Raw genomic sequence first — 22,128 nt, 5'->3', positions numbered from 1 at the left:
CTCTGCCGCATTGTCTGCCTCCCTGCCTCTTCAAGCAGTAGGCCTGCAGGCAGGACCTCCAGCTCCAGTACTGCTACTGTTAGCATGGTAGTGGTGTAAGGGTGTGGGAGCTGTCCTTTTGTGCTGCATCAGTGCTCATTAGGACCACCTATGCTGATTTGGCGGCACCTGTGGCATGTTTCTACACACCAGAGTCTACCTAATGCCTGGTCCGTGATGCCAGTAGTTCTGGCACCATTTTCATGTTGCTACTGGCATTTCCATGGCGGTAATTGCGTGTGTGTGGAGCTAGGAATGTGCACTTACTAACGCCATGCCGGTATCTCAGGCACTGCTGACGCATCTCCTCGAAGATTCCGGCAATGGTGTTGCCGGATGCTGTGGGTCACTCAGACTATGCCGGTCTGGAAAAAGGTGCTGGTACAGATCTACAGGCAATGCTATTTGCGGACTGGCATACTTGTAATGAGGCCCTATGTATTGGACTAGTTAACAATAGTACATTGTGTTGTACGTGAAAGGGGATGTTGTGATTCAGTAAGCCTGCATCGTGGGATGGCCCACTTCACTGTTGTGCATCACGCGGGAAGAATAAAGAAATCCCTTACCCTTCAAGGATTGGGTTAGTTCCAGTACAAACCCTGTGTGTGTTGTAAGGAAGGCATGGTATCAAAGTATTTATAGGATTAACAACCCTTGGCATTTGTCATCTAATACATCACGCACACTGGCATATATTTTTATATTTTTATGCCTGAGCTCTTCATAATACATCAAAAACCATACGCCATTTTTGTCATCAATATAGACTCTCAGGTTCCACGCTATTGGCCATGGTGCATGACAGCGGAGCAGCAACTCCTTTATGCTATATTTATTTACTCATGTTCGTTTCCATAGAAACGTAATAGAGTAATGGCAGAAACTCTTGGGAACACGTCCCCGTAACGTAGGGGAACATGCTAGTTACTTTCTCAAACAATCACGTGAACGAATGGCGCACGCTAGCTCCACCAATGTTTTGAAGTAGGATCACGTGATTAGTTACAACGTATTTAGACGCACTAACAACTCCGTTGTTCAGATGCGCAATTACGGCCCCCAGAGTGAGTCGAATCCCGAGTGCTCCCTTTCAATCGTGGACTTCCACTTTCATCTTTGTAGCGGCTGCCATTGTGTTAGCGTCTGCTCAGGGTAAGTAACTTCAAGGGCATACCACTGCTTCAAATACTGTGAATTTTTCAGCTGAATATATATTTTTTCAGCTGAATTGTTGTTGTTCCCTCCCCCCACTTCTTTTTAAAAAACCCATATTGTATACATCTCTGGGCCGGTGCATTGTGCAATTGCCACCTGTTTATTTAACACCATTAGGACTGGCTATATGGGATACTGATCTATTGGTTCTCTCTCTTGTCTGATACTGCCTTCATGACGGAATATAACTACTCATTAGTCTTTCTCTCTTTTACTCTTGATGTTTCAGACGTGTAAGATTCAGGGTCCATTTGTTAAAACTATTCCCCTGATAAGATACGTCTCAATCACCCCCTCAATATGCACACAGGTATTAAGAGCGAAATCCTACCTGTTCTTCAACTCTCGCTTTCAAGTGATATGAGTAATCCACCCGGCACTCTCTCACAGCGTCGGAAAAATTCGACACTGTGTGAAAATGCCGGGGAAACCCTCTAGGGGAAGAAAACCCCGAAATGGAGGTGATGAAGAATCGGAAGCATGCTGTCTTCTGTGGACTTCTAATGAGATGTGATGTTCTCTGTTAAGTTGTCCGTGGGGTGTCAGAAGTCCGTAGTTAGAACAAGAAGTAACAGTTAATAATGGGGACAGAAATCACAAGAAAGGTTGAATGCGAAAATAAGAGGGAGGTTCTACCCAGGAAGGCTAGTAGGAGGCCGAACAGGTTTGCTCAATGTCCAACGGGAGAGACGTAAAGGAAAGAGGAATCCGCGTCCAGGAAGAAGGGTTGCCTGGGTGTTGTAGTTCGATATTGACTTGACGTGGCGAGTGCTGAGAGACAGGGAAAGCAGATTGAATGAGTGCAAGGATTGGCACATAGTTGGAAGGGAACAAGGGTTGTACCGGGTTTACCTAGTAGAGCGGAATCAGGTGAATGGGCTGGATAACGTAGATCCTGGGAGAGAGGGGAGAGATTCACGATTGCGCTGGATGTAACCCTGAGGGGTAGAGAGAAAAAGGAAGTAAGTAGGTGTGTCTGTGAGGATAGCGAGTTCGTAAGGATTGAAGGTCCCTAGGAGCGATACTCACGGAGCGCAGTCTCTGATAGCAGAAGCAACGCAAAGCCGTTCTGTGTCGGGCACCAGAAGTACTTTCGGTTCGAGGATGGGCGGAGTCGGTTCTCCCGTCTCCCGATCCTGTGGACCAACGCTCTGAGAAATAGCGGCCATCTTGGGAGTAACTACTTGGAGATTAGCAATTTGACGCCAGCGGCGCCACAGAGAAAATCGCTGGAAAATCCCGTGCCGACGGGAAATCGTAACACCATTCTTCCTGATCCACGGGCATTGCTAATAACATTCTGCTGTTGTGCACAATTATTTCTACATGCACCCCTGCATTACCCGCCACTCTGGGTAAGGGAATAACCATTTTCCCCTCTCATATGTCTAACTTTACAGCTTCCCTTGTACCATTTACCCTGCCCATTTGGCATGGTAACTGACAATATCATTTATTGCTTAAAATCTTTAGATTGAAGCTCCTAGCCGACCCATCTATCACGCAGGATTTCTTACCTGGACTCTGCCAACCTTCATGACAGTGGTTCCAGTACCTCATATACAACGGATTGATTCCAGTTGTACCCAGGTTAGTCTGTAGTCTCTCAAGAAGTGCCTTAAGAGTTGCCAAAGACTTCAGTTTTTTGGACTTCACTCATGGTTGGTGATCTACTTCACAATGGTTCTGTCTTCAGCCGTGTTTCACTTTCACCTGGCCCAGGGACACTTATTTCCTTCATGGTTGCACTCCCTGCATGATACCCTTGGTTTACCCCAGAGATAAATAAGTTTGGGGCTACAAGCAGGATAAGAGTAGATCTTTCTATTCTATACCTGAACACTGCCAAGTAATACATCCACACCTCTTTTCCTTTTTATTTTTCTTCTCATTTTCCCTTTACTTATTTTAAATGGGAATTCATGGCTTTATGCTTGCTTTGTTTATAGAAACCCAATTGTTACCTCCTGATGAAGACGAAACCCCAACAAAGTTAATACGTCGAAACCGGTAGAGAAAAATCTTGGATAAGGCCAACTCTGAAGACCTTCTAATTTTGGCCTATCCCTGCTGTTGACCACTTTTTTAAAATCTATTGTGGCTATGCACCTTGTTTTGCACAAGAAATCTTTTGTATAATAATTGGATTGTTGATGAACTGTAATATGTTTTTCCCTTGTATTCATTGGTGGTTTGTAAGAGTGGATCGATGTAAGTGGTATGGAAGTGGATGAATGCATTTAATATTATGAATTTTATGAAATTCTGATGTTTTTAAAATGTATTCCTGCTATGTTAAATAAATAATTGCCTGAGTGTGGATTAAATTGTGATTAAACTCACACCAGATTATATGTATTTGGTATAATAAAATCCTTAATACGTTATTTTTCAAATCGTATCCTCTGGATTTTCTTTCCGAGATTTATGCTAAAACCCTAATCTAGAGAGTGGGGATCCCTGTGCCTTTCAGATACACATGGTATCAAAGTAAGACAGACACAAGTGACCACAGTTCAAAGATATTTACTGAACCTTATAAAGGGTATGATAAACAACTATCTAAACCTAAATCTAAGTTGGGAGCAAGCTACGACCATTGAAATAATAATAATTCAGTCCTAGTGGTGTTTCGTTAAAAGAAAAGGGCCTATACTAAAAAACCTATTGCTAATCCTTACTGCTAACTTACAAATAGTTTGGGGAAATGTTCATGAAAAAGAAAGAAGTGTTCACAAAATGATAAGTCAGGATGTTCAGGCCGTTGGCCTACCTTGCCCACAATTTCAGCATGCGACAAGGCGGTTCACTCGAGCATGGCACACTCTTGGGCTTCTTCGGCATGAGGACACAGTTCTATCACAAGCATCAGGGCCTTCTATGCTCAAGTCTCTTAAGTTATCAAAAGTCTTGATCCAAAGGGCCTGATGTATCAAACAAATGAAAGAGCTCCTTTCCAAGCATTCAAGTAGGGTGATTCACTCTTCACCCTGGATCCCTGTCAGCCGGGCTCAGATACCCTTTTTGCAGTTAGTCTCCCTCAGCCGTGCTTGGACCAATTACAGTTTGTATATCTGTTCTCGGGTGACTCATAGTTCACCCCAGATCCCCCTCAGTCAGGCTTAGATCCCCTTTTGGAATTGGTCCCCCTCAGCCGGGCTTTGACCAATTACCATTCTTATTTGCTATTGAAGACTTTCGAATGTGCACAGGGTTTGGCTTGACCCATTGCAAGACCACTTCAATTTCACAGTTCAATTTTACAAGCATCGGAAAGCAGGGTTCCCTTCCCCTAGCTTTCTCTCAGCATCCCTCCATCGGGTTCACACTTGCCTTTGTAATCAAAGTTCCAAATTTTACACTCACAACTGGATACCTTTACAGAGACTTTCGAATGAGCACCCACATGGCACCGGACCACTCTGTCTATGGTATCCACTTTGTTTTCAAACGTTCAATCACATAGGCCTCATCTTTCCTCATGCAACATTGCCACTTGCAACCTTAGCCGTACCACTGTCCGGTGTGCTATCAGTCTCTCTGACGCATTGGCTGTGCTTACATTACTGCCACTGCTTTGTTGTCTGAGCCAAGGACAGTACCACAGCAGCAATCGCTCCTCCCTGCCTCGGCTAATGCACCTTTCTTCGGCTTTAATTCCAGATCTATGTCTTATGTTTCTTATCTTCGAGCGTTCATGGAAGTAGCAATTTCCTTCCTCTGAAAAGGCCAATGGCGATTCCCTCCTTGCAGCCCTTTTTGGTCTTGCAGTCTTTTTCCTTGTATTAAACTGCCATCTCGGAACTACTGCACCCTCGTGGGTTTTGCCTTGCTCAAAGTATGCTTTCGTGCTCCACATTTTATCCATGTGGGAAGTGTGATGGAAGTCAGGTGTGTGTAATTATCAGTAATTGCCTGACTATGGCTGATCCTTGTGCTGGGACATGTCAGGTATACGGCTCTGGTGTTAGTCAGTTGTCGCTCAAGGTGAACTGTCTGTGAGAACGTGTTTGTGTCAGGGGAAAGGGGGCACGGGGTAGAGTTCCTATGTATCTTACCTGGTAGGGTGGGAAAAAGGTGTTGCAAGGAAGGGGGGGGATACTGCTTCTCACCCTCCGGTGTCCCACTTCCACTCCCCGAGGTCCCCTCAACCAGGCGATCCACCCACACTGGCCCATCCCCAGGAACTGGATCCAAAAGCGATGGCCATGTCCAGGCCACCTGAATGACAGATCCGCGGGGACTGGCGGTGAGACACCTTCAGGTTTCTCACAGTATGTCAGATCATTGTATGGGCTCTCGGGCCACCATATCGAAGGTCCTAGTTTGTGCCTATAACAGAGATACATATGGCCCTGATTATAAGTTTTCCGGTATTACTACCGGGATACCGGCAAACTGCACTTACCGTCCCCACCGCCCGATATCCCGGTATTACTGGGATACTACGGACGGCAGAGTGCTGGTAAGTTCTGATTCCCGGACTCCATGGGAAGGGATAATATGAATCACGGCACCGTTAAGAACAGTGCCAGTGATTCAGGGACCGGAACTCCCGGCAGGTCACGCCTGTCGGGAGATCCCTTGCCCCCATAGGTAAACTTGAAGTGTGCCGGCCCGCAAAAAAAGTCGGAGCCAGAATTACCAGCATTTTTCCCAGACTGGAACACTCATAATGAACGCTCATAGTGTACCCGTCTGGATTCTAGCCAGGGGACTGTGCGCCCATCATCCTCATTGGAAAGCAGTGATTGCTTTGTGCGTTGAAGTGGACATGCAAATACCTGTAGAATTGCGATGATTACTGGGCTGTAGATTCTCGATGACAGGACCCGGGGGTATCTCTGGAGAATGAAATTGCTGTGTCTGGCCACTGAGAGCACTAGCTGTCTGGCTTAAATTAAACGAGCCGCTAGCATTCCTTCCAGATGACCTTTACTTTACGTTTACTTTGGCACCGCTGCAGACGGCGTTATTAGTCTGCATTCATCGGCGTTATTAAACATACTTCAGGGTGCTTTTCTCCAGCATTCAAATATATAGTTTGTGAACTGAATAAAAGCGATAACGGGTCTGAGGAGAACGGTAAAGGTCGCTATTTTCATATCTGTTTAAGATGGTCTCAGGCGAGGTAAAGCGGCTGGCACCTCTTAAAGTCGTTCTTTCTGTTATTGTGCTTGCTGTGCCTGATGAAAGATCAGCAAGGTTTAAATTAAAACAAAATAACGTGACCACTTGCCATTTCTCAGGCCCTCAGATGCAGCTTTAGTTGTGTTGACCCTCGCTACAGAGCCGGCCGGGCCATAAACGAAGCAGGTCTGAGTGGTTTCCATAGACAACCCCCAGGGCCCCTTAAACAGCGTGTTCCTAACAATCTCCTGGTCATTAGTGCAATTTGGCCCAGAGGTGTCCTTTATCTTACTAGGGATGACTCCTTACCAGACATCCAGCAGTGCCCTCGTTGGCCTGGTATTGTGTGCCCTGGTATTGTGTGCATGTATATGTTATTTAGAATCCGCCAGTGTTTCTTACCGTTAGACATTTTAAAATGGTATTCTCATGAGGATTTTCGAGAGACTTCAGATCACCAAAACCTATTTTTCAGAGTGCTTATTTTTAATTTTTGCTGTTAGGTGGTGCTGTAGGTGCTGACTCTAAGTCGAATCTATTGGCATATAAAGTTACGATAGGAGAGGGATGTTAGGAGAGACACACAGCCTAGGGATGTTATTTTACTTTTTACCCACCCATTGGCTGCCCCTGGCTATTTTGCCACCTACTACCTGCCCTACCCTGCCCAAAACTACCCCTCTCCCCATCTATGGAGCTAGCTCTGTTTTTTAAGGGGATGATGGCGGTATTTCTAAATAGTCTTCTCAAAGGTAATGGCTTAATTTCAGCTGTAAACAAGCCCCTGCTGTAATACAAATGTCTCAACCTATTGTGCTTTGAGACACTTTATCTAAAAATAATGTGAATGTCTTTGCATCTATTCTTTGCACTCAAATCCGTTTAAAAAGAAGCATTGGCAAAGCCAGTAGTTGTGGCTCTTGTATAGGCATTATGATATGATAAGTCATTTATAACGCGCCTGTACACAAGTGTAGACATGTTTATGTCACTGCCATAAGAGTCCAAGTTTCTACCACTATTGCCGGCTGTTGCAATCATATGGCCAGGTCACATCATGATAGGAAACCATATTCCAAGGTAATAACAGGAAAATACAGTGGACATTGAACATTGATAGCGTAAGTTATAATAGTGAGTCCTGAAGTATAATTAAGGTACACACGAATACCATACGTTTATGGGCCAGCTCCTGATTTATTGAGGACTCCTGGCAATCCAAGGACCGAACCCACATGCTGGAAAAGGTAACTGGTTACCTATTCCTAAGCACACCAAAAACTGAAGGTATAGGAATTCTAGTATCAAGTACTGTATCCTGATTTTATTTATTTTCCTCTATCAGCAGATACGCCAATCTGAATAAGACAATTACTTCAATAACGAAGATCAAGTTAATCTTTTAAAGAGATTGTGTTTTTTTTTAACGGAACGTGACATTACTCCTGAAGAAAGTCCCAGAGTGAAAGTTTGAGGACTGAAACATGTTGAGTTCAAGAGTCTAGTGTTTACAGACTGTCTTAGAAAAGAATTAAAAAATTCATATCGAATATGAGAATATCACCATTTAGGAAGATGTTCTGTAACACAATTTATTAATTTAGAGGCCTGGTAAAAGTTTATTTTTGTCACGAAGACTAGTTATAAGTCTTTTTTATGTATGTGTTGTGTATTTTTTTACATTGATATGTTTTTATTGAGTGATTAATAAAATAGTAATTTTGTATTGAAGACAAATCTAATGGCCTAATTGCTGATAAGCTCTATATACCTCTTCTTATAAGTACCGGCAGAATGCCTTTGCCGTGCCTACACAAATGTCCAAACGTTTAGTGTTGCTTTTAGCGGTGCCAATGCTTGTGGACACTGTACCTCTGCCCAAATACATGCAAATAGCCTATTGTGTTTCAGAAAGGAAATAGTAAACAGAAATTCAACAGATTAGGAGCTTGTTATATTGAAACTAACTGCATTATTATTATGCAGTTAATATTTTTTTTTATAAAGTTTGAAATTGGGTGCATTTTAATGTTGTGTAAGGTTTGGTTAACAAGCCATATCACAATTTAAAAAAACGTAAACAAAATGCATTATTAAGAGCATTTGTAATCGGACTTGGTTTAGCAGTACAAGGTGTGTGCATGTGTGCGTGTCAATGAGATAACATTGTATCAGCCACTTTTATTCCCTAAAAATAATCAAATTCTCCCTACAAATAAAAATAGGGTGTAAAAGTACTGCCAGCTAAAATAGGAAATAGACAGAAAGCAGTTCCCTGCTTGTGTCCACACAGCGTCATGGATATGTTTGTACCAGTAGTACGTGTAGTGCCAAAGAAAGAAATTGTGCTCTTGTTATTGCTTGCTATGAAGAAGGTAGCATGTATATTGTAATCTGCATGAATAACTTAGTGCAAGGAAATATTGATTACAAAATATTTCTGTTTTACAGTTAAAACATTTTATTTGCGTGTTAAATACTCTCATTGGGAAATATTTCTTACTTCCTAAAAAAATCTTTTTACTCCCAACTTTAACAAATAGGGAGTAAAATACTTCCATCTTATCTGAAGCACTATGTAAACACATACACACACACACACACACACACGCGAGCCTGTTTGTGCGCAAACACACACACACACCCCTCCCCCGCACTTGAAGTCATTGTTCCACAAATAGATCCACACATTGTCACCCAATCCGGAGAATCAAACATTTTTACAATATGAACCCACTAAAGAAAAGTGTCTGGTTGCCCGGATATTGTTAGAACAGTATTTCCAAGTACATTCCATAAAAATACAAACATTTCTGCCTGGATCTAAAATATACCTGAACACATAATCATTTTAATAACTATGACTACTTGGATAACAAGTCCGAAGTGACTTTTCACACCGCTGAAAAGAAGAGCAGAAGCGACTATTCCCACTGCTGAAAGCAGGAGCACCATAAAATATATGCAGACCTTCTGGCAAAGGTTCTCACAAAAATTATTGAAGGTGATCACATTTTATCAAAATACCGGCACTAACAGTTGTATTATACCATAGTGATACTTAAGGTCTAGCTACTTTGCTGCAACCAGGCGTAGTGATGCTTAATATAAAAAAAGTATTTGACTGATTGGAGTGGATGCTACTACCATCACTGAAAACGACACAGCTATTGACAGATCAGCTTCTCTGGAAACCAAGGTTTTGAGAAATGAGAGGTGTAGATCATTTTTACGGTTAAGTTGGAGAATAATTAACATATAACTTGTTCCTATTGTGCATTACAAAGAGGGTATTTGTGCACTTTAAAAAGGAACAATGCAGTTGTCACAGTTTCTAGTTTTTATGTATTTGCTCTGATGTAGAAAATGTAGTTCGAACATTGTATTTCTGTTTATTAATGGGTTGGATGCAGCTGCCGAAAACCTGATCGAATGAGTTTAGTTTTCTATGGGACGGAGATCTAAGCTAGGCAGATATGTGCATCCAGAACATGGTAACATACCTGTAAATGAGCAGCTATATGCATTGCCAATATGGAATCATGGCATAGACAGTGTGAGGGAGAAGTTTGGTCTGAAAGGTCATACTTGCTCCAGGATGGAACCATGGACAGCTGCTTTGTGAGAGTGACATACTCTTTCAAGCCTGCTTGTTCATTTATTTTCAGGATTGCCATAGAAGTGGCTGGGGCATGGAAGTGGCAGCCTCGCAATTGGGGAGTGAAGCAGAAGAGCCCGTATGATTGTTCACTCATCACTGCAATGACAGAAAATAGAAGCCTAAACTTACTGGGAAAACGCACCCCTATACCTTGATGCATTTGGAAATACCTTTGAAAGTGCAGTGTGGGAAATGACAAATCTCGTGATAAAAACCTACTGGAACACAGGCTGTAAGCAGAGGTGAATATCATAAAGTTTAAAGGTTTTCATGTTATTCGTGAGGACGGCAGTGCAATCCTGAGTTGGAAAGTACTGGAGATTCCCTGATATAATACTGTGAGGTCTGTCACTCAAAAGACTGATTCATTGATATCAATAACAAATGACATTTCTGCCATTAATAAAAGCAAGCATTGGATGCTTGGAGTCAGAGTAATGACTGCCCTAACCATCACCCCCTTATATCCCCCCCGATCCCCATGGCAAGACCTCTCTATTTAGGAAATATGGACCAAATGGGCAGACTCCCATGAGCCATACATTCTCTTTTGGCATGCAAGAACCAGACAGATGAGTTTAGATGTTATGTTGTTTGGGGCCTGAAAAGCTGCCTTCTGCCATTTACACTCCACGTAAACTAGTGCTCTTCTCATGCGATTGCTAACATCCTGAGCTTTGGTGCGACGCTATAATGTATCTGATTGGTGGGTAAAAGTATGGTTCTGGCAGGGGGTTGAATACCGACCAGCTCTCTATCACATTTAAGTCCAGGTTTGTGAGCTGGTAGTCCTGGCTGGGGTCCTCCTATAGTGAAAGCACACAACATCATATAGCCTGACAGCTTTTGACTGACCTTCCTTTGCTAGCCTTGTAAATTCTAGCGTTAGGCTCAATAGTAGTCCCTCAGGCCAGTCCGTAGCTGGAAAGAGCTTCGAACATGGAAACATATTTTTAACCCTGCTACACTTAATCAATTGAACGGCTTCTTTTTCCTCCTTTAGTACCCCTGTATGACTTTGCTCTTTTACATTGGTAGCTGCTACCTGATCATAATTGTGAAACCTTGCCAAGCTTCTTTCCAATTCAGCGACACGGCTACCTAAGATAACTGAGCGGCATGAGTCAGTTGAAAATTCATCCAATGGCCAGAGGCATCATGGACCTACAGCACAAAAACCCGTAAGGCAAGATCCATTGGCGGGCTGGTAGAAACCAACTTTGATGTGCACTTGCAAGAGCTGCTTCCATGGGAACAAGAACACTCACAGGAGAATACTATCCAGACTGCTACATAACATCTTGGGAGTTGTGGGTGCATCAGTGAAGATGTTATTTAATCTTGTAAAGCGCAAACGTATACCCCAGGGCATCTTGGCGCCGTGAAACCCAGTGGAATGGTTTTGCCACATAGGAGTAAACAAACCCTTCAGAAAGGAAAGGTTTTTAGAGATTTCTGAAATTGAAGATAGTTTTCAGTAGCCCAAAGTAGAAAAGGAAGAGACTTCCACAGCTTAACTGCAACTACTTAGAAAGCATGACCAGCCACCCGGGACAATCTGAAGTGGGGCACTTAAATAAGAAGCACCTCCTGAGAATGGAGTGAGCGCATGGGGACATAGGGACAGAATTTAGAAGGGTAAATATTCTGCTCCAATCCCATAAAAAGCACATTGATTTAAACTGAATCCGCTTACATATGGGAAGCCAATGCAATTGACGGACGACAGGAGAAAAATGCGCTCTAAAAGGTGTTTTCGTCACAACTCTGGCTGCCGAATTCTGGAGGATTTGCTGATGATGAGTTAGATAAGTAGGTTGGGATAGGAATAGAGAGTTGCAGTAATCAACTGTACTCATAACCAAAGAAGCCACCACAGAAGCATGTAACTGTGGAGGAAGAAAATACAAAACGTTCTGTAGACTGTTTATTTTGCAATGTCCAGCTTGACAAATAGAAGAAACCTGATCTTCATTTGAAAGAGAGGAGGTAATTTTCACCCCCTAAATCTACCACTACTGAGACCGTAGTGGGGAAAAGACCAAGTACAGGGGGCCATAATGCTGGAGTCCAGAGAGAGGAAACAGAATGGGTGCCAACCACCAGTATCTATGTCTTGTCCCCATTCAATTTAATCCAGTTGTCGTTCATTCAACAATCCACTTCCTCCAGGCAACTCCTTAGCTGCGACGCATTATCAGGCTGGGATATATCAAGCCACAAAATGATCTGCGTATCATCAGCATAGGGGTAGCAGTGGAGGCCATGGGAGTGGATGAGCTCAACTAAAGGGTGAATGTAAACATTGAATAGGATAGGGGACAAGGCGGAGCCCTGAGGAACCCCACACAGTAAAAGGGTAAGCAAAAAGAGGATAGTGAGAGAGACTAAACCCAATCTGTCAGAAACAACTTAAACCACCATAAAACCTGTCCAGATAAGCCTGCCCTGCCAAGGCGGTGGAGCAGGATGGAGTGATCAATGGTATCAAATCATGCTGACAGATCTAATAGTATCAGCACCCCCACTCTACCCTAATTGGAGATCCGTCCACAAAGCATACCAACATGCGCTCCGTGCCACTTCCAGGGCGAAATCCTGACTGAAAGGGATAATAAAAAAAAACAGAGTTTTTCAAGAAAAGAACAGATCAAAGAAAAGATCAATGACTCCAAAGCTTCATAAGAAACATACATACAGCTTTTCAGTGGGAGCAGGCGATAAGCAGCAGTGATGAAAATCTTGGTCAGAATAGACAAGTGTACATATTGGGAGGAAGCAGAGGAGGTGTCAACTTGAGTAGAAATAGCAGCAGCAGGAATGAACTGCCACTTGCAATTCATCACATTAGGCATTTTAGGGGCACTAGAGTGGAACTTGATCTCAATGCCAAAGGGAATGATAAAATGATCTATCCAGACAGCCCGAAGAATGGTAAACACTGTGGAACAGAATCAGATGAGAAAACCAGATCAAGTGTATTGCCAAACTGATGAGCAGGCTCACAGACCAATTATTGTAGGCCTAGGTTTTCCATTGCTACTGAGAAATAAGTAACATGCTCCCTTTGTTGCGTCTTCTTTCAGATTGCATGTGCTGTGGGGTGTGTAGCAAAAGGGTCACTTTTGCCGACCAAATGATACGTAAATCATTTTGGAATAAGCGTGACGACTTCCCAAAAGCAGGAATCAACATTTTTCTGAATAAAGGTATAACGCATTGTCATCTTCATGAAGACTGGCATATACCCAGAATTGCTAAATATTTAACTTACTGAAAACATTAGTCCCACGAGCACTCAAAACTCAACCATTGCAGATGACATAATGCACATAAACCCAAGGGGTTTAGAGAGGGCATTGAATGGGACTCCTCTTCATTTTAATCTGTCTTTACAGGTGAAGGAACCTTTATACAATTATTTGCAGTTTGACCTCCCCAAAGAGGGCTAAGCTGTAGCTAAGGATTGTGATATGTTTTTAGATTTTGTTTCATAGACGATTGCTGGACTAAAAGTGCATTCCAGTGATCATAATTTTGTTTCATTTCTTTGTTCAAGAATTTGATGTAATAATGGCTCAGGAGAGGTGGGAAGTAGAGCCTGCTATTATAGATAGCTTTGATTTACTTCAAGCTAAGAAAATGTATAGTTGTAAATTATACACTTTTGGTTTTCCTCACCACATTGAATAATGGTAGAAGCATTTGTTTTATCCATTTTTACAAGCGAATCATGGCAGTGAATTGGGACAGCATATCATGGTTCTAATGAATTTACTTAGAACACGTGTCCGAACAAAAGTGATGAACAAAGCAATTTTCCTCTGTGGTAGAGATTTTATTCTTAAATTGTTGTGGTATTGAGCAGATGAACAAAAAATGAAGGAGTATGATTATAAAATCCTTAATTCAATAAGGAAAGAGCCACAGGGTAATATTCCATGAAAAATGTTTCTGACCTTATTGTGTGACATAGGTTTTAGGGCAGTTAATGGAAGATTGCCCTCTGACATACCAGGCCAGTATACTTTTAAGAATAATAAAAGTGCTTTGACTATAAATTAATTCCTGGTGTGGTCTAAATATTGTCTTTATATTCAGGATTTTCGCATTGCTCAAAGGTCCGAGAGTGACCATGACGCTCTCATTTTGATGACCTTTTTGGTGGAAGAATTTTTACGATGCTCTGAGTTACGTAAAGATAAGATGAGTTATCAGTATGCACTGGTGTCCGTGAAGTGGGACAGTGTTGACAAAGAATTGTTGTCATATAGGATTTTAACATCAGCATTAACTGATATTGAGGTTTGTCTAACTGCACATGATTTGATATGATAGGTTTTTATAACGTGCTTAATACCCAGAGGTTTCTAAGCACTGACCCGGGGATCAAACCTATGTTGCTCTGTGTCGTCTTGCTTCCAAGGCGAGCACGTTTCCGCTGAGCTAGCCTCCCGAGACATGATCGGAGCATACACATTTTGAAATCATTTAATCACTTAATGCTTACAGCTGCACAGCCACCTGACAAAATGTCAGATAATTCTTATAAGCTATTGTTATCCAAAATGGTATAATAAGCCCTGCAGAGTTAAGAAGAGCATTCTTATACATTCTATCAAAGAAAGCCCAAGGAAGAATGTATTAATGGAAAATTTAAGAAAGACATATAAAGAGGATATAACTGAGGACAAATGCAGATGGAGAAGACAAGACTGGTTAAAATGGGAAAGCACTTCATGCAGTGAGTGTCTAACTGAATTAGGGAAAATATTCTCACACAATTTAAGAGCATGACGCGCATGGAGCAAATCTGAGTTGCTAAATCCATCTATATCTGATTGGATAAAGCATTTTAGTGATTTATATTACTCAAAATTGCAACAAATACCCTTGTGGCTTGATAGTGGGGAAATTGGGGAAGTATTAATGATTACTCTGGTAAGATCACAATGTAGCAAGGTGTATACTGCCTTAACCACAATGGCCAATGGGAAAGTCACAGGGCTGGATAAGGTTATAATAGAGCTTTTTAAATATAGTCCTACTATATGGGTCCTAGTTTGCACAAAACTCCTCTCTGCTATCTTGGAATACAGCAGTATTTCGATAAGCTAGAGAAAAGTGATTATACCAATTTTCAAGTAGGGGAATAGACAAGATCTCATTCATTCATTGATTCCAATGCCAAGTGGGTTAGCAGAATAATGTACAATAAAATATCAGAATGGGTGAGGTTAAATGACATCTTCTATGAAGAACAGTACAGTTTCCGTGAAGGCGTTGGTTCGGTAGAGCACATTTGAAATCTGAGATAAACTCTTGATAAATATTACATTGGATAGAGATCTCCTTTTTATCTAGGGTTCTTGGACCTAAGCTTTGTTTCGGTCAAACCCGTCATCCCGCTGCAGGGCTTCAGGCCCTTGTGGTCTCGCACATCGATGGAGGAAATGCTCTCCTGTCAGGGCCCCCAGCTGCTCACTTGGCTCCCCTAAAAGCAGTCCACCACACTGCAACATGTCTTATTATGGGACCTGGGAAACTTGACCAATGACCCCCATCCTACGCGAACTACATTGGCATCCACTCCAACCCGGGATACTGTTCAATACTGTAATGCAGTCAAGAGGAGCGCATTAGCGTACCTGGCAACTAAGCTCCACATATCTGGTGGCATATGCTCCTCTCTCAGCAAATCCACCACCGGGCTAGAATCACAACTCGTCTGCAAAGAGAGGACCTGCAAACAATCCTTCTCTTGTCATGCACCCACCCTCTGGAATTTGATCCCTGTGTCAGCTCCGAATGCCCCCACAATTCTCCAATTTCGCACATTTCTCAAAACATGGCTTGTTTAACAACACCTGACCAAGGACTAATTCCAGTGGACACACATACCGACACACAGACCTCACAGTGCTGCGCTGCTGTTAAAAGATGCCAGCCCAAATGCTGGCTACCCACACTCTGTACAGCACTCTGCTGCTGTCTAGCTATGTCCGTGCTTCAAACAATAAAATAAAAATAAAATAAACGTGAATAGACACAAATTATGGAAGCAGTTGAATGACTTTGGTATGCTTTGTGCTCCGTTAAAGATATTCATTGCACCTCACCAGGATTTAACATCAAGGGTACTTCACGGCCAAGCTAATGACCTGACTAACAGATTTCCATCTACGCATGGGGTTAGGCAAGACAGCGTATTGGCCCCTTTATTGTTCAATCTTTACATAAGTTCCCTGCCATATGAACTGAATACAACAATGTCTGATATGCCTAAAATTGCATGACTCTAGAATCTAAAAAAGGAAACAAGATGGGGTCCGTATTTAGGAACTCGTATGCAACAGTAGACTTGTCAATGTACAACAGAGCAAATAGAATAGGAGGCAAGTCTTACCTCCTACGGTGCAAACGTGCGCGTGTGTCAAGATGTCTAAAAGGGTTCCTAAATACGGGCAAATCTTGTTTCCTTTATTAAATACTAGAATCATGTTGAGGATTCTCGTATAGATCAACCTGAGTGTACCAAGACTCTCAATCAGAGTGGTAGGCTGACTTACCTTCCTGGTTTATATGCTTTTGTATGTAACGCTTGTTGAATATTATTAACTACATTAGGGTATTATAGACTATTTCCTTTGACATTTGCTCTAGAAGCGAAGAATTGAAATATTCCTTCCATCTGGTAGATTAGATCCAGAGGTTTTCAAACCTAGAAAACAAATGAATACCTGGAGACGTCTATCAAGGTGATGATTCTAGATCCATATGTATACACTCACCAGAACAGTGATATAATAATAAGCCCTTAAATTATATACACACTTGTTTTACCTTATAGATGAGATTTGAAGCATGAAGATTGATCACATTTATGAACTGTAGGAATTTTTGCTCCTGATGAACGGACTTAATTTCCCGAAACGTGTTGAGCTCCTTTTTTTTATGAAAATTGTATTGTGATTATGTGAACCATGTTTGTTAAAACTTATAAATAAATAACATACAGTTACATCCATTGTATAGAACAATGTATATGACTTGTATACAACCATTGGGTGTACATACACAGGCTAATATATACATATAACTAACCTAAAGATTGTAAAGAACTATAGTAAGATTTGAATGACTTTCTTGTCAGTACACGAAGTGTGCCGGGGATGGGAGTGTGCACTAACTGAGGACACTTAGGGCCTAATTCACAGACCGTTTTCCAATGGGGTTTTGCCATAATAAAACGCTTTTGTGAATTAGGCCCTTAATTGGTTCGTGATTTCTTAAGAAAACTATGCCAGCATACCAAGTGCATGTTAAACTGTGGGACTTTCACATGGATGTTTTCATCTATAAATGTGATTATGAGATCAGGTTGACTGTCACCCAATAGTTGCTTGTGTTTTTCAGTCTGTTTATGCTGCTTCTCAATGAGGACCCAATAGCTCAGATGTGCAAAGCACTATGCAGATCAAGGACTAGTTTATGTCTTAACTTATGTACAATAGTTTGAAGGCACGCCTACACTCTCTGATCTTTGGTGATCATATAAGGTCACCTATAAATATGCATTTGGAAAATGTATGCATTCCAAGGACGACAATCACACATTGTCCTATAGAGGCAATGAACATCCTTTACATGGTTAGATGTTTCCTATTACGGATCTATTTAGAGTGCCAGTTGAGTAACTTTAAGAAATAACAGGGCTTGCACTAGAAGTGCTATGGCCAGCGTTGGTCCACCTATCCTTTTTAATTCTCCCCCAAACGCATCGCATTACCTGTCACATTTTGCCAGTTTGAAGTTATATACTTCTTTTTTTTATCAGCATGAGCATGTCAGAATGGCCCCCAGGTTCAAGATACGAGACTGACTCAATTGTAAAGTGTAAAATGTGTTTGAGTTTCTTTTTCACAGGTTGGGGCCAAAATAACAAATGGGGTGGATACATTGAATGTTTCTCACAATTTCTAGAGAGGACCCCCACCTAGAGTCGGTATCCGTTTTAGCAAATGTCTTACTGCAGGTTTGCTTGGAGAGGTCCCAAATCCCCTATACAGTACTTCCATATGGTGCCTATAAGTAGTGAGAAAATGTACCTGGTTGCAGGGTGTTTGCTGTGCATCGAGTGCAGGCTGGCAGGGTCCTTGTGTAACGCTCACCTGATTCCCGTAGAGGCGCCGGTCTTGACTGGGCATATACCGTATCTTCAAAGGTGATGTGTAACACACGGCTGGCTCTTTGGGCTGGACCTCTGTGCACTGTATGTTTGACTCGAAGGGTAAGATGTCTGCAGATAGAAAATATGGGATTAAGGAACTGGGTTATTGAATGTCTCTCTCTTCTTCCCTTTCTCTTCTCCTGTAGAACCCCAAAGGTTAACGCTCTCACCTTAGGTAAGTGAACGCCGTGCTCTCCATCTGCCTCGGGGCAGGGTGCTGTAACCAGTTTCTTCACTGGATAAGGGGAGCAGGCCTCTTGACTTCAGAGGACTGCTGTCCGTCGTTTACTGCACGAACGGTAAGTTTCGAGTAATTCTAATGTCTTTAAAGTCTTTAGTAATGATGTTTCTTGTTTTGCAGGGTTCCGGCGATGGCGGATGACGGGCTGAAGTGAGTTGAAGATGGAGCCCGTGTGATGAATAGAAGCGCCTGGAAGCACGTAAGTAAGCACTAGTTGCCTGCTTCACGATGCGCTCTAACTGTCTTTTTATTTTGCAGGTATAAGTTCGGAGCGGCTGCAGGGTGCCGGAATACCCACTGGGTTAGATGTGGAAAGGAGTAATGGCACGTGAGTATTAAAGTTCCCAAATGTCTTTAAACGCACCTTGTTTTGTCTTTCAGATGTGGGATGCAGCGCCGAAGGCCTCCGGAGCGTGCGAAGAGTTGGTAAGCTTTTGTCTTTCAGATGCCAGAATGCAGTGTGAAGACCTCCGGAGCGCACGAAGAGTAGGTAAGCCTTTGTCTTTCAGATGCCGGAATGCAGCGCGAGGCGTTGGTGACAGCCGATGGACCAGGTAAGTGAAGAGCTGTCACTGAAGACCGTAATGCTAACCTGTTCTTTCTTGTCTTTATAGGTGTTGCTGAAGACTGGATTCAGGATGGTAAGCCTTTTTCCTTAGGCCCAGGATCAGATGCAGAAGACACGATGAGCGTTCTGCTGCAGAGGATGCAGAATAACGCAAAGCAAGATTCATCCATCGGGTGTGGTTTAAATAGCCTCCTGTAGTGCTTAGGTGTCTCCTTCCACAGCCACGCCTAGGTAAGAAAAGAGTTCCTGCTTTCCAGAAGAGTTCCAGTGTTCTGAATCTAGGGAGTGGCTCCTGCCCCACCCAACAGGAAAAGTAGTTCCAAACAGAAGAGGATCAGAGGCTCAACTGGCAGGCAAGTAAGCAGCATGGTCTGCTGCAGGTAAGTCCACCCAAGCATTATGAGCCCGGCGCGTCCAGCGCTGGGACTGGGCATATTTATGAGCCTGGTGCCACTGGCGCCAGGACTGGGTCCAAAAGGTCCCAATTGGGACTGGTTGGCACTCGGAACCTGGGTTATGGATCTGCTTCCAAGGGAGTTGGGAAAACCCTGACCTTTTGGAAGCAGAGATCATGACACTTGTTGCAGGTTTCTTGATCACAATGGAGAAAAGTCTCAGAGGTAGAAGAGCATGGGTGGTTGGTTGACAAGGCTTACCCTAAGGTCCCTTCTCTCTACTGAGTGCCCTAAAGATTAAGTTGATCCTGCCGTCCTCATCACCATGCTACAAGCTTGTGCCTTCTCGCGCTGTCTGCTCTTCTCCCTCAGATAAGATACTCACCCTTAACCCAGTCCCTCTCCTTATAGGTTTGAACCGGCTGATGATTTCCACCTCCTCCTTGATTACTTTCTCGCGCCCTGTGGATCCTTCAGAAAACTCACTGCTTCCAACAAATCTCCTTTACTCCAACTGCTTCCACCAACCTGATGTCACACACTCTCCTTCCTGCAGTTCTCCAACCTCCTCTGTCAATCTTCTCACCTCTTTTTTAAGTTCCCCAACTTCCTGAAACATCCTCCTGACCTTCTCCTTGGCTCTGTCAACCCCCTCTGGCAGTTCTTCCACCTCCTCCTTAAATTCTTCCACCTCCTTCTTAAATTCTCCAGACTCCTAGAACAGCACTACCACCTTCTTCCTTGTTGTTAACTCTGCTGCATGCTGTAGGGGAGATCCATCTCTTCTACGAAAACCTCCCCTCATCCATCTTGACAATCCTGAATGAACAGTTGTCATAACGTATGCCGAGTCTGAGTACATCGCTACTTAGCATACCTTTGCTGCCTCAAGTGCTTCAATAGGAGCAATCCATTCTCCTGCTTGTGCTGAATAATGGCCTCACAGCCTCTGCTGCAGGACAACGCACCACTGCCACGCCAGTATGTCTCTGAACTGTCTCCTGATCAATAGTTGAAGAACCATCAATGAAATATACTTCTCCTTCATCAAGGGCGTAATCGCGGGCCTTAGCAATACCATCTTCCGGACCTTCATAGGTGACACTGTCATATACCCGATCATCGTCAGTAATGGGCTCAGTCAGAAAAGTAGCTGGATTCACTGTCTTAAAATGCACACTATGAATAGAGGGGCTTGACAGTATTGCTTCATACGTGGAAGCCTTTTGCGTAGTGAAAGTGGATTTGGACCTTTCTAGTATTGCAAAAACAGCATGTTCTACGTACATTGTTAGAGAACAACCCATCACAATAGTTGAAGACTTCTCAATAGCGAAGGCAGCAGCAGCCAATACTTGTTCACACTGGAACTGTCCTTGCATTACAGAATCTAACATGCGGCTGTAATAGGCCAAAGGTGTATGCTATGTTGTGTCAGCACTGCAATCATCATTTGACCGCCAGGATGTGAAAAAATATCAAACTCCTGTGTATCAGGGGTAGCTAATACTGGAGCAGTGAAAACAACATCTTTAAGCTCCTGAAACTTAGTAACCATCTCATCAGTCAAAATAATCATATTCTTTGTATGCTGTGCTTCCTTAATAGCCTGAAGCAATGGTTTAGTGTACCATGTATAATCAAAAATCCATGCTCTGCAATAATTACAAAGGCCCAGAAATGTCTACATGTCCTTCACTGTCACTGGCTGAGGTGTGGCGCGCACTGCTGCTGCTCGCTCTGGTGTTACTCTCTTACAATTCACAGAAATCAACTATCCCAAGTACAATTCTTCCTGCTGACAATATTGCAATTTTTCTCTGTCCACCTTATACCCTTTGTCAGCTAGCAATTGTAACAACGTCTTCCCTAACTTGGTGTTCTGTGCTGCTGAACACCAGCAAGTCATCCACATACTGGATTATGGTGCTAGAAACAGAGATGTGCCTAAATCTTCATGTAACACAGTATTAAAGATACTCAGGGACTCAAAGTACCCCTGAGGAAGCCTAGTATGTTGGAATTTGCTCCTGGCAAATGTAAACACGATAAGATACTGCGAATGAGAATGCAAAGGCACTGAAAAAAACACCTTCCTCAAATCCACTACAGTGAAAATTAGTGGCCTCCACAGGTATATTGCACACTATTGTAGCAGGATTTGGGACAACTGGGAACTCTGCCTGTACAATATCATTAACAGGATGTCAATCCTGAATCATCCTCCAACTAGCAACTTTATATTTCTTCACCAGATAGATAGCCATGTTACAGGGTTAGTTTGAGGGTACTATAATGCCCTGGTGTAAAAGGGCCATAATAGTGTCATAAATCCCCTCCTCTGCTGCCTTTGATAATGGATACTGTTTTACTTGTGGCAACACAGTGTCAGGTTTCAAGGTGATGCGTATTGGCGTAACACTTTAAAGAAGTCCCACAACATCTGGATTGTGCGCCCACAATTTGTCAGGTTCGCTGGCCAAATAAGCTTAGGTAAATGAAGGAGCAGTCCCTACTAGCAACATAGGACATAGCACATGTCTGTACTGTATCATTATTTTGCAGGGAACGTACACTTCCAATATTATGTCTCCCTCCTTTTCTCAGTTCTCAAACAACTCCTCATTTGAGAAATGTTTCATTGGT

The 22,128-nt window shown here is 42.7% G+C and overlaps 1 protein-coding gene across 1 annotated transcript in view; it reads left to right on the top strand.

Moving 5' to 3' along the window:
- Window positions 1–22,128, top strand: part of B3GNTL1 (UDP-GlcNAc:betaGal beta-1,3-N-acetylglucosaminyltransferase like 1) — a 2,124,914-nt gene that overhangs the window by 1,912,135 nt on the left and 190,651 nt on the right. The gene's annotated exons all lie outside the window — the stretch shown is intronic.

This window comes from Ambystoma mexicanum, chromosome 3q, assembly GCF_040938575.1.
Source record: "Ambystoma mexicanum isolate Mex_15411 chromosome 3q, UKY_AmexF1_1, whole genome shotgun sequence".
Classification (NCBI taxonomy): Eukaryota; Metazoa; Chordata; class Amphibia; order Caudata; family Ambystomatidae; genus Ambystoma; species Ambystoma mexicanum.
This window is presented reverse-complemented; position numbering and strand designations above follow the sequence as displayed.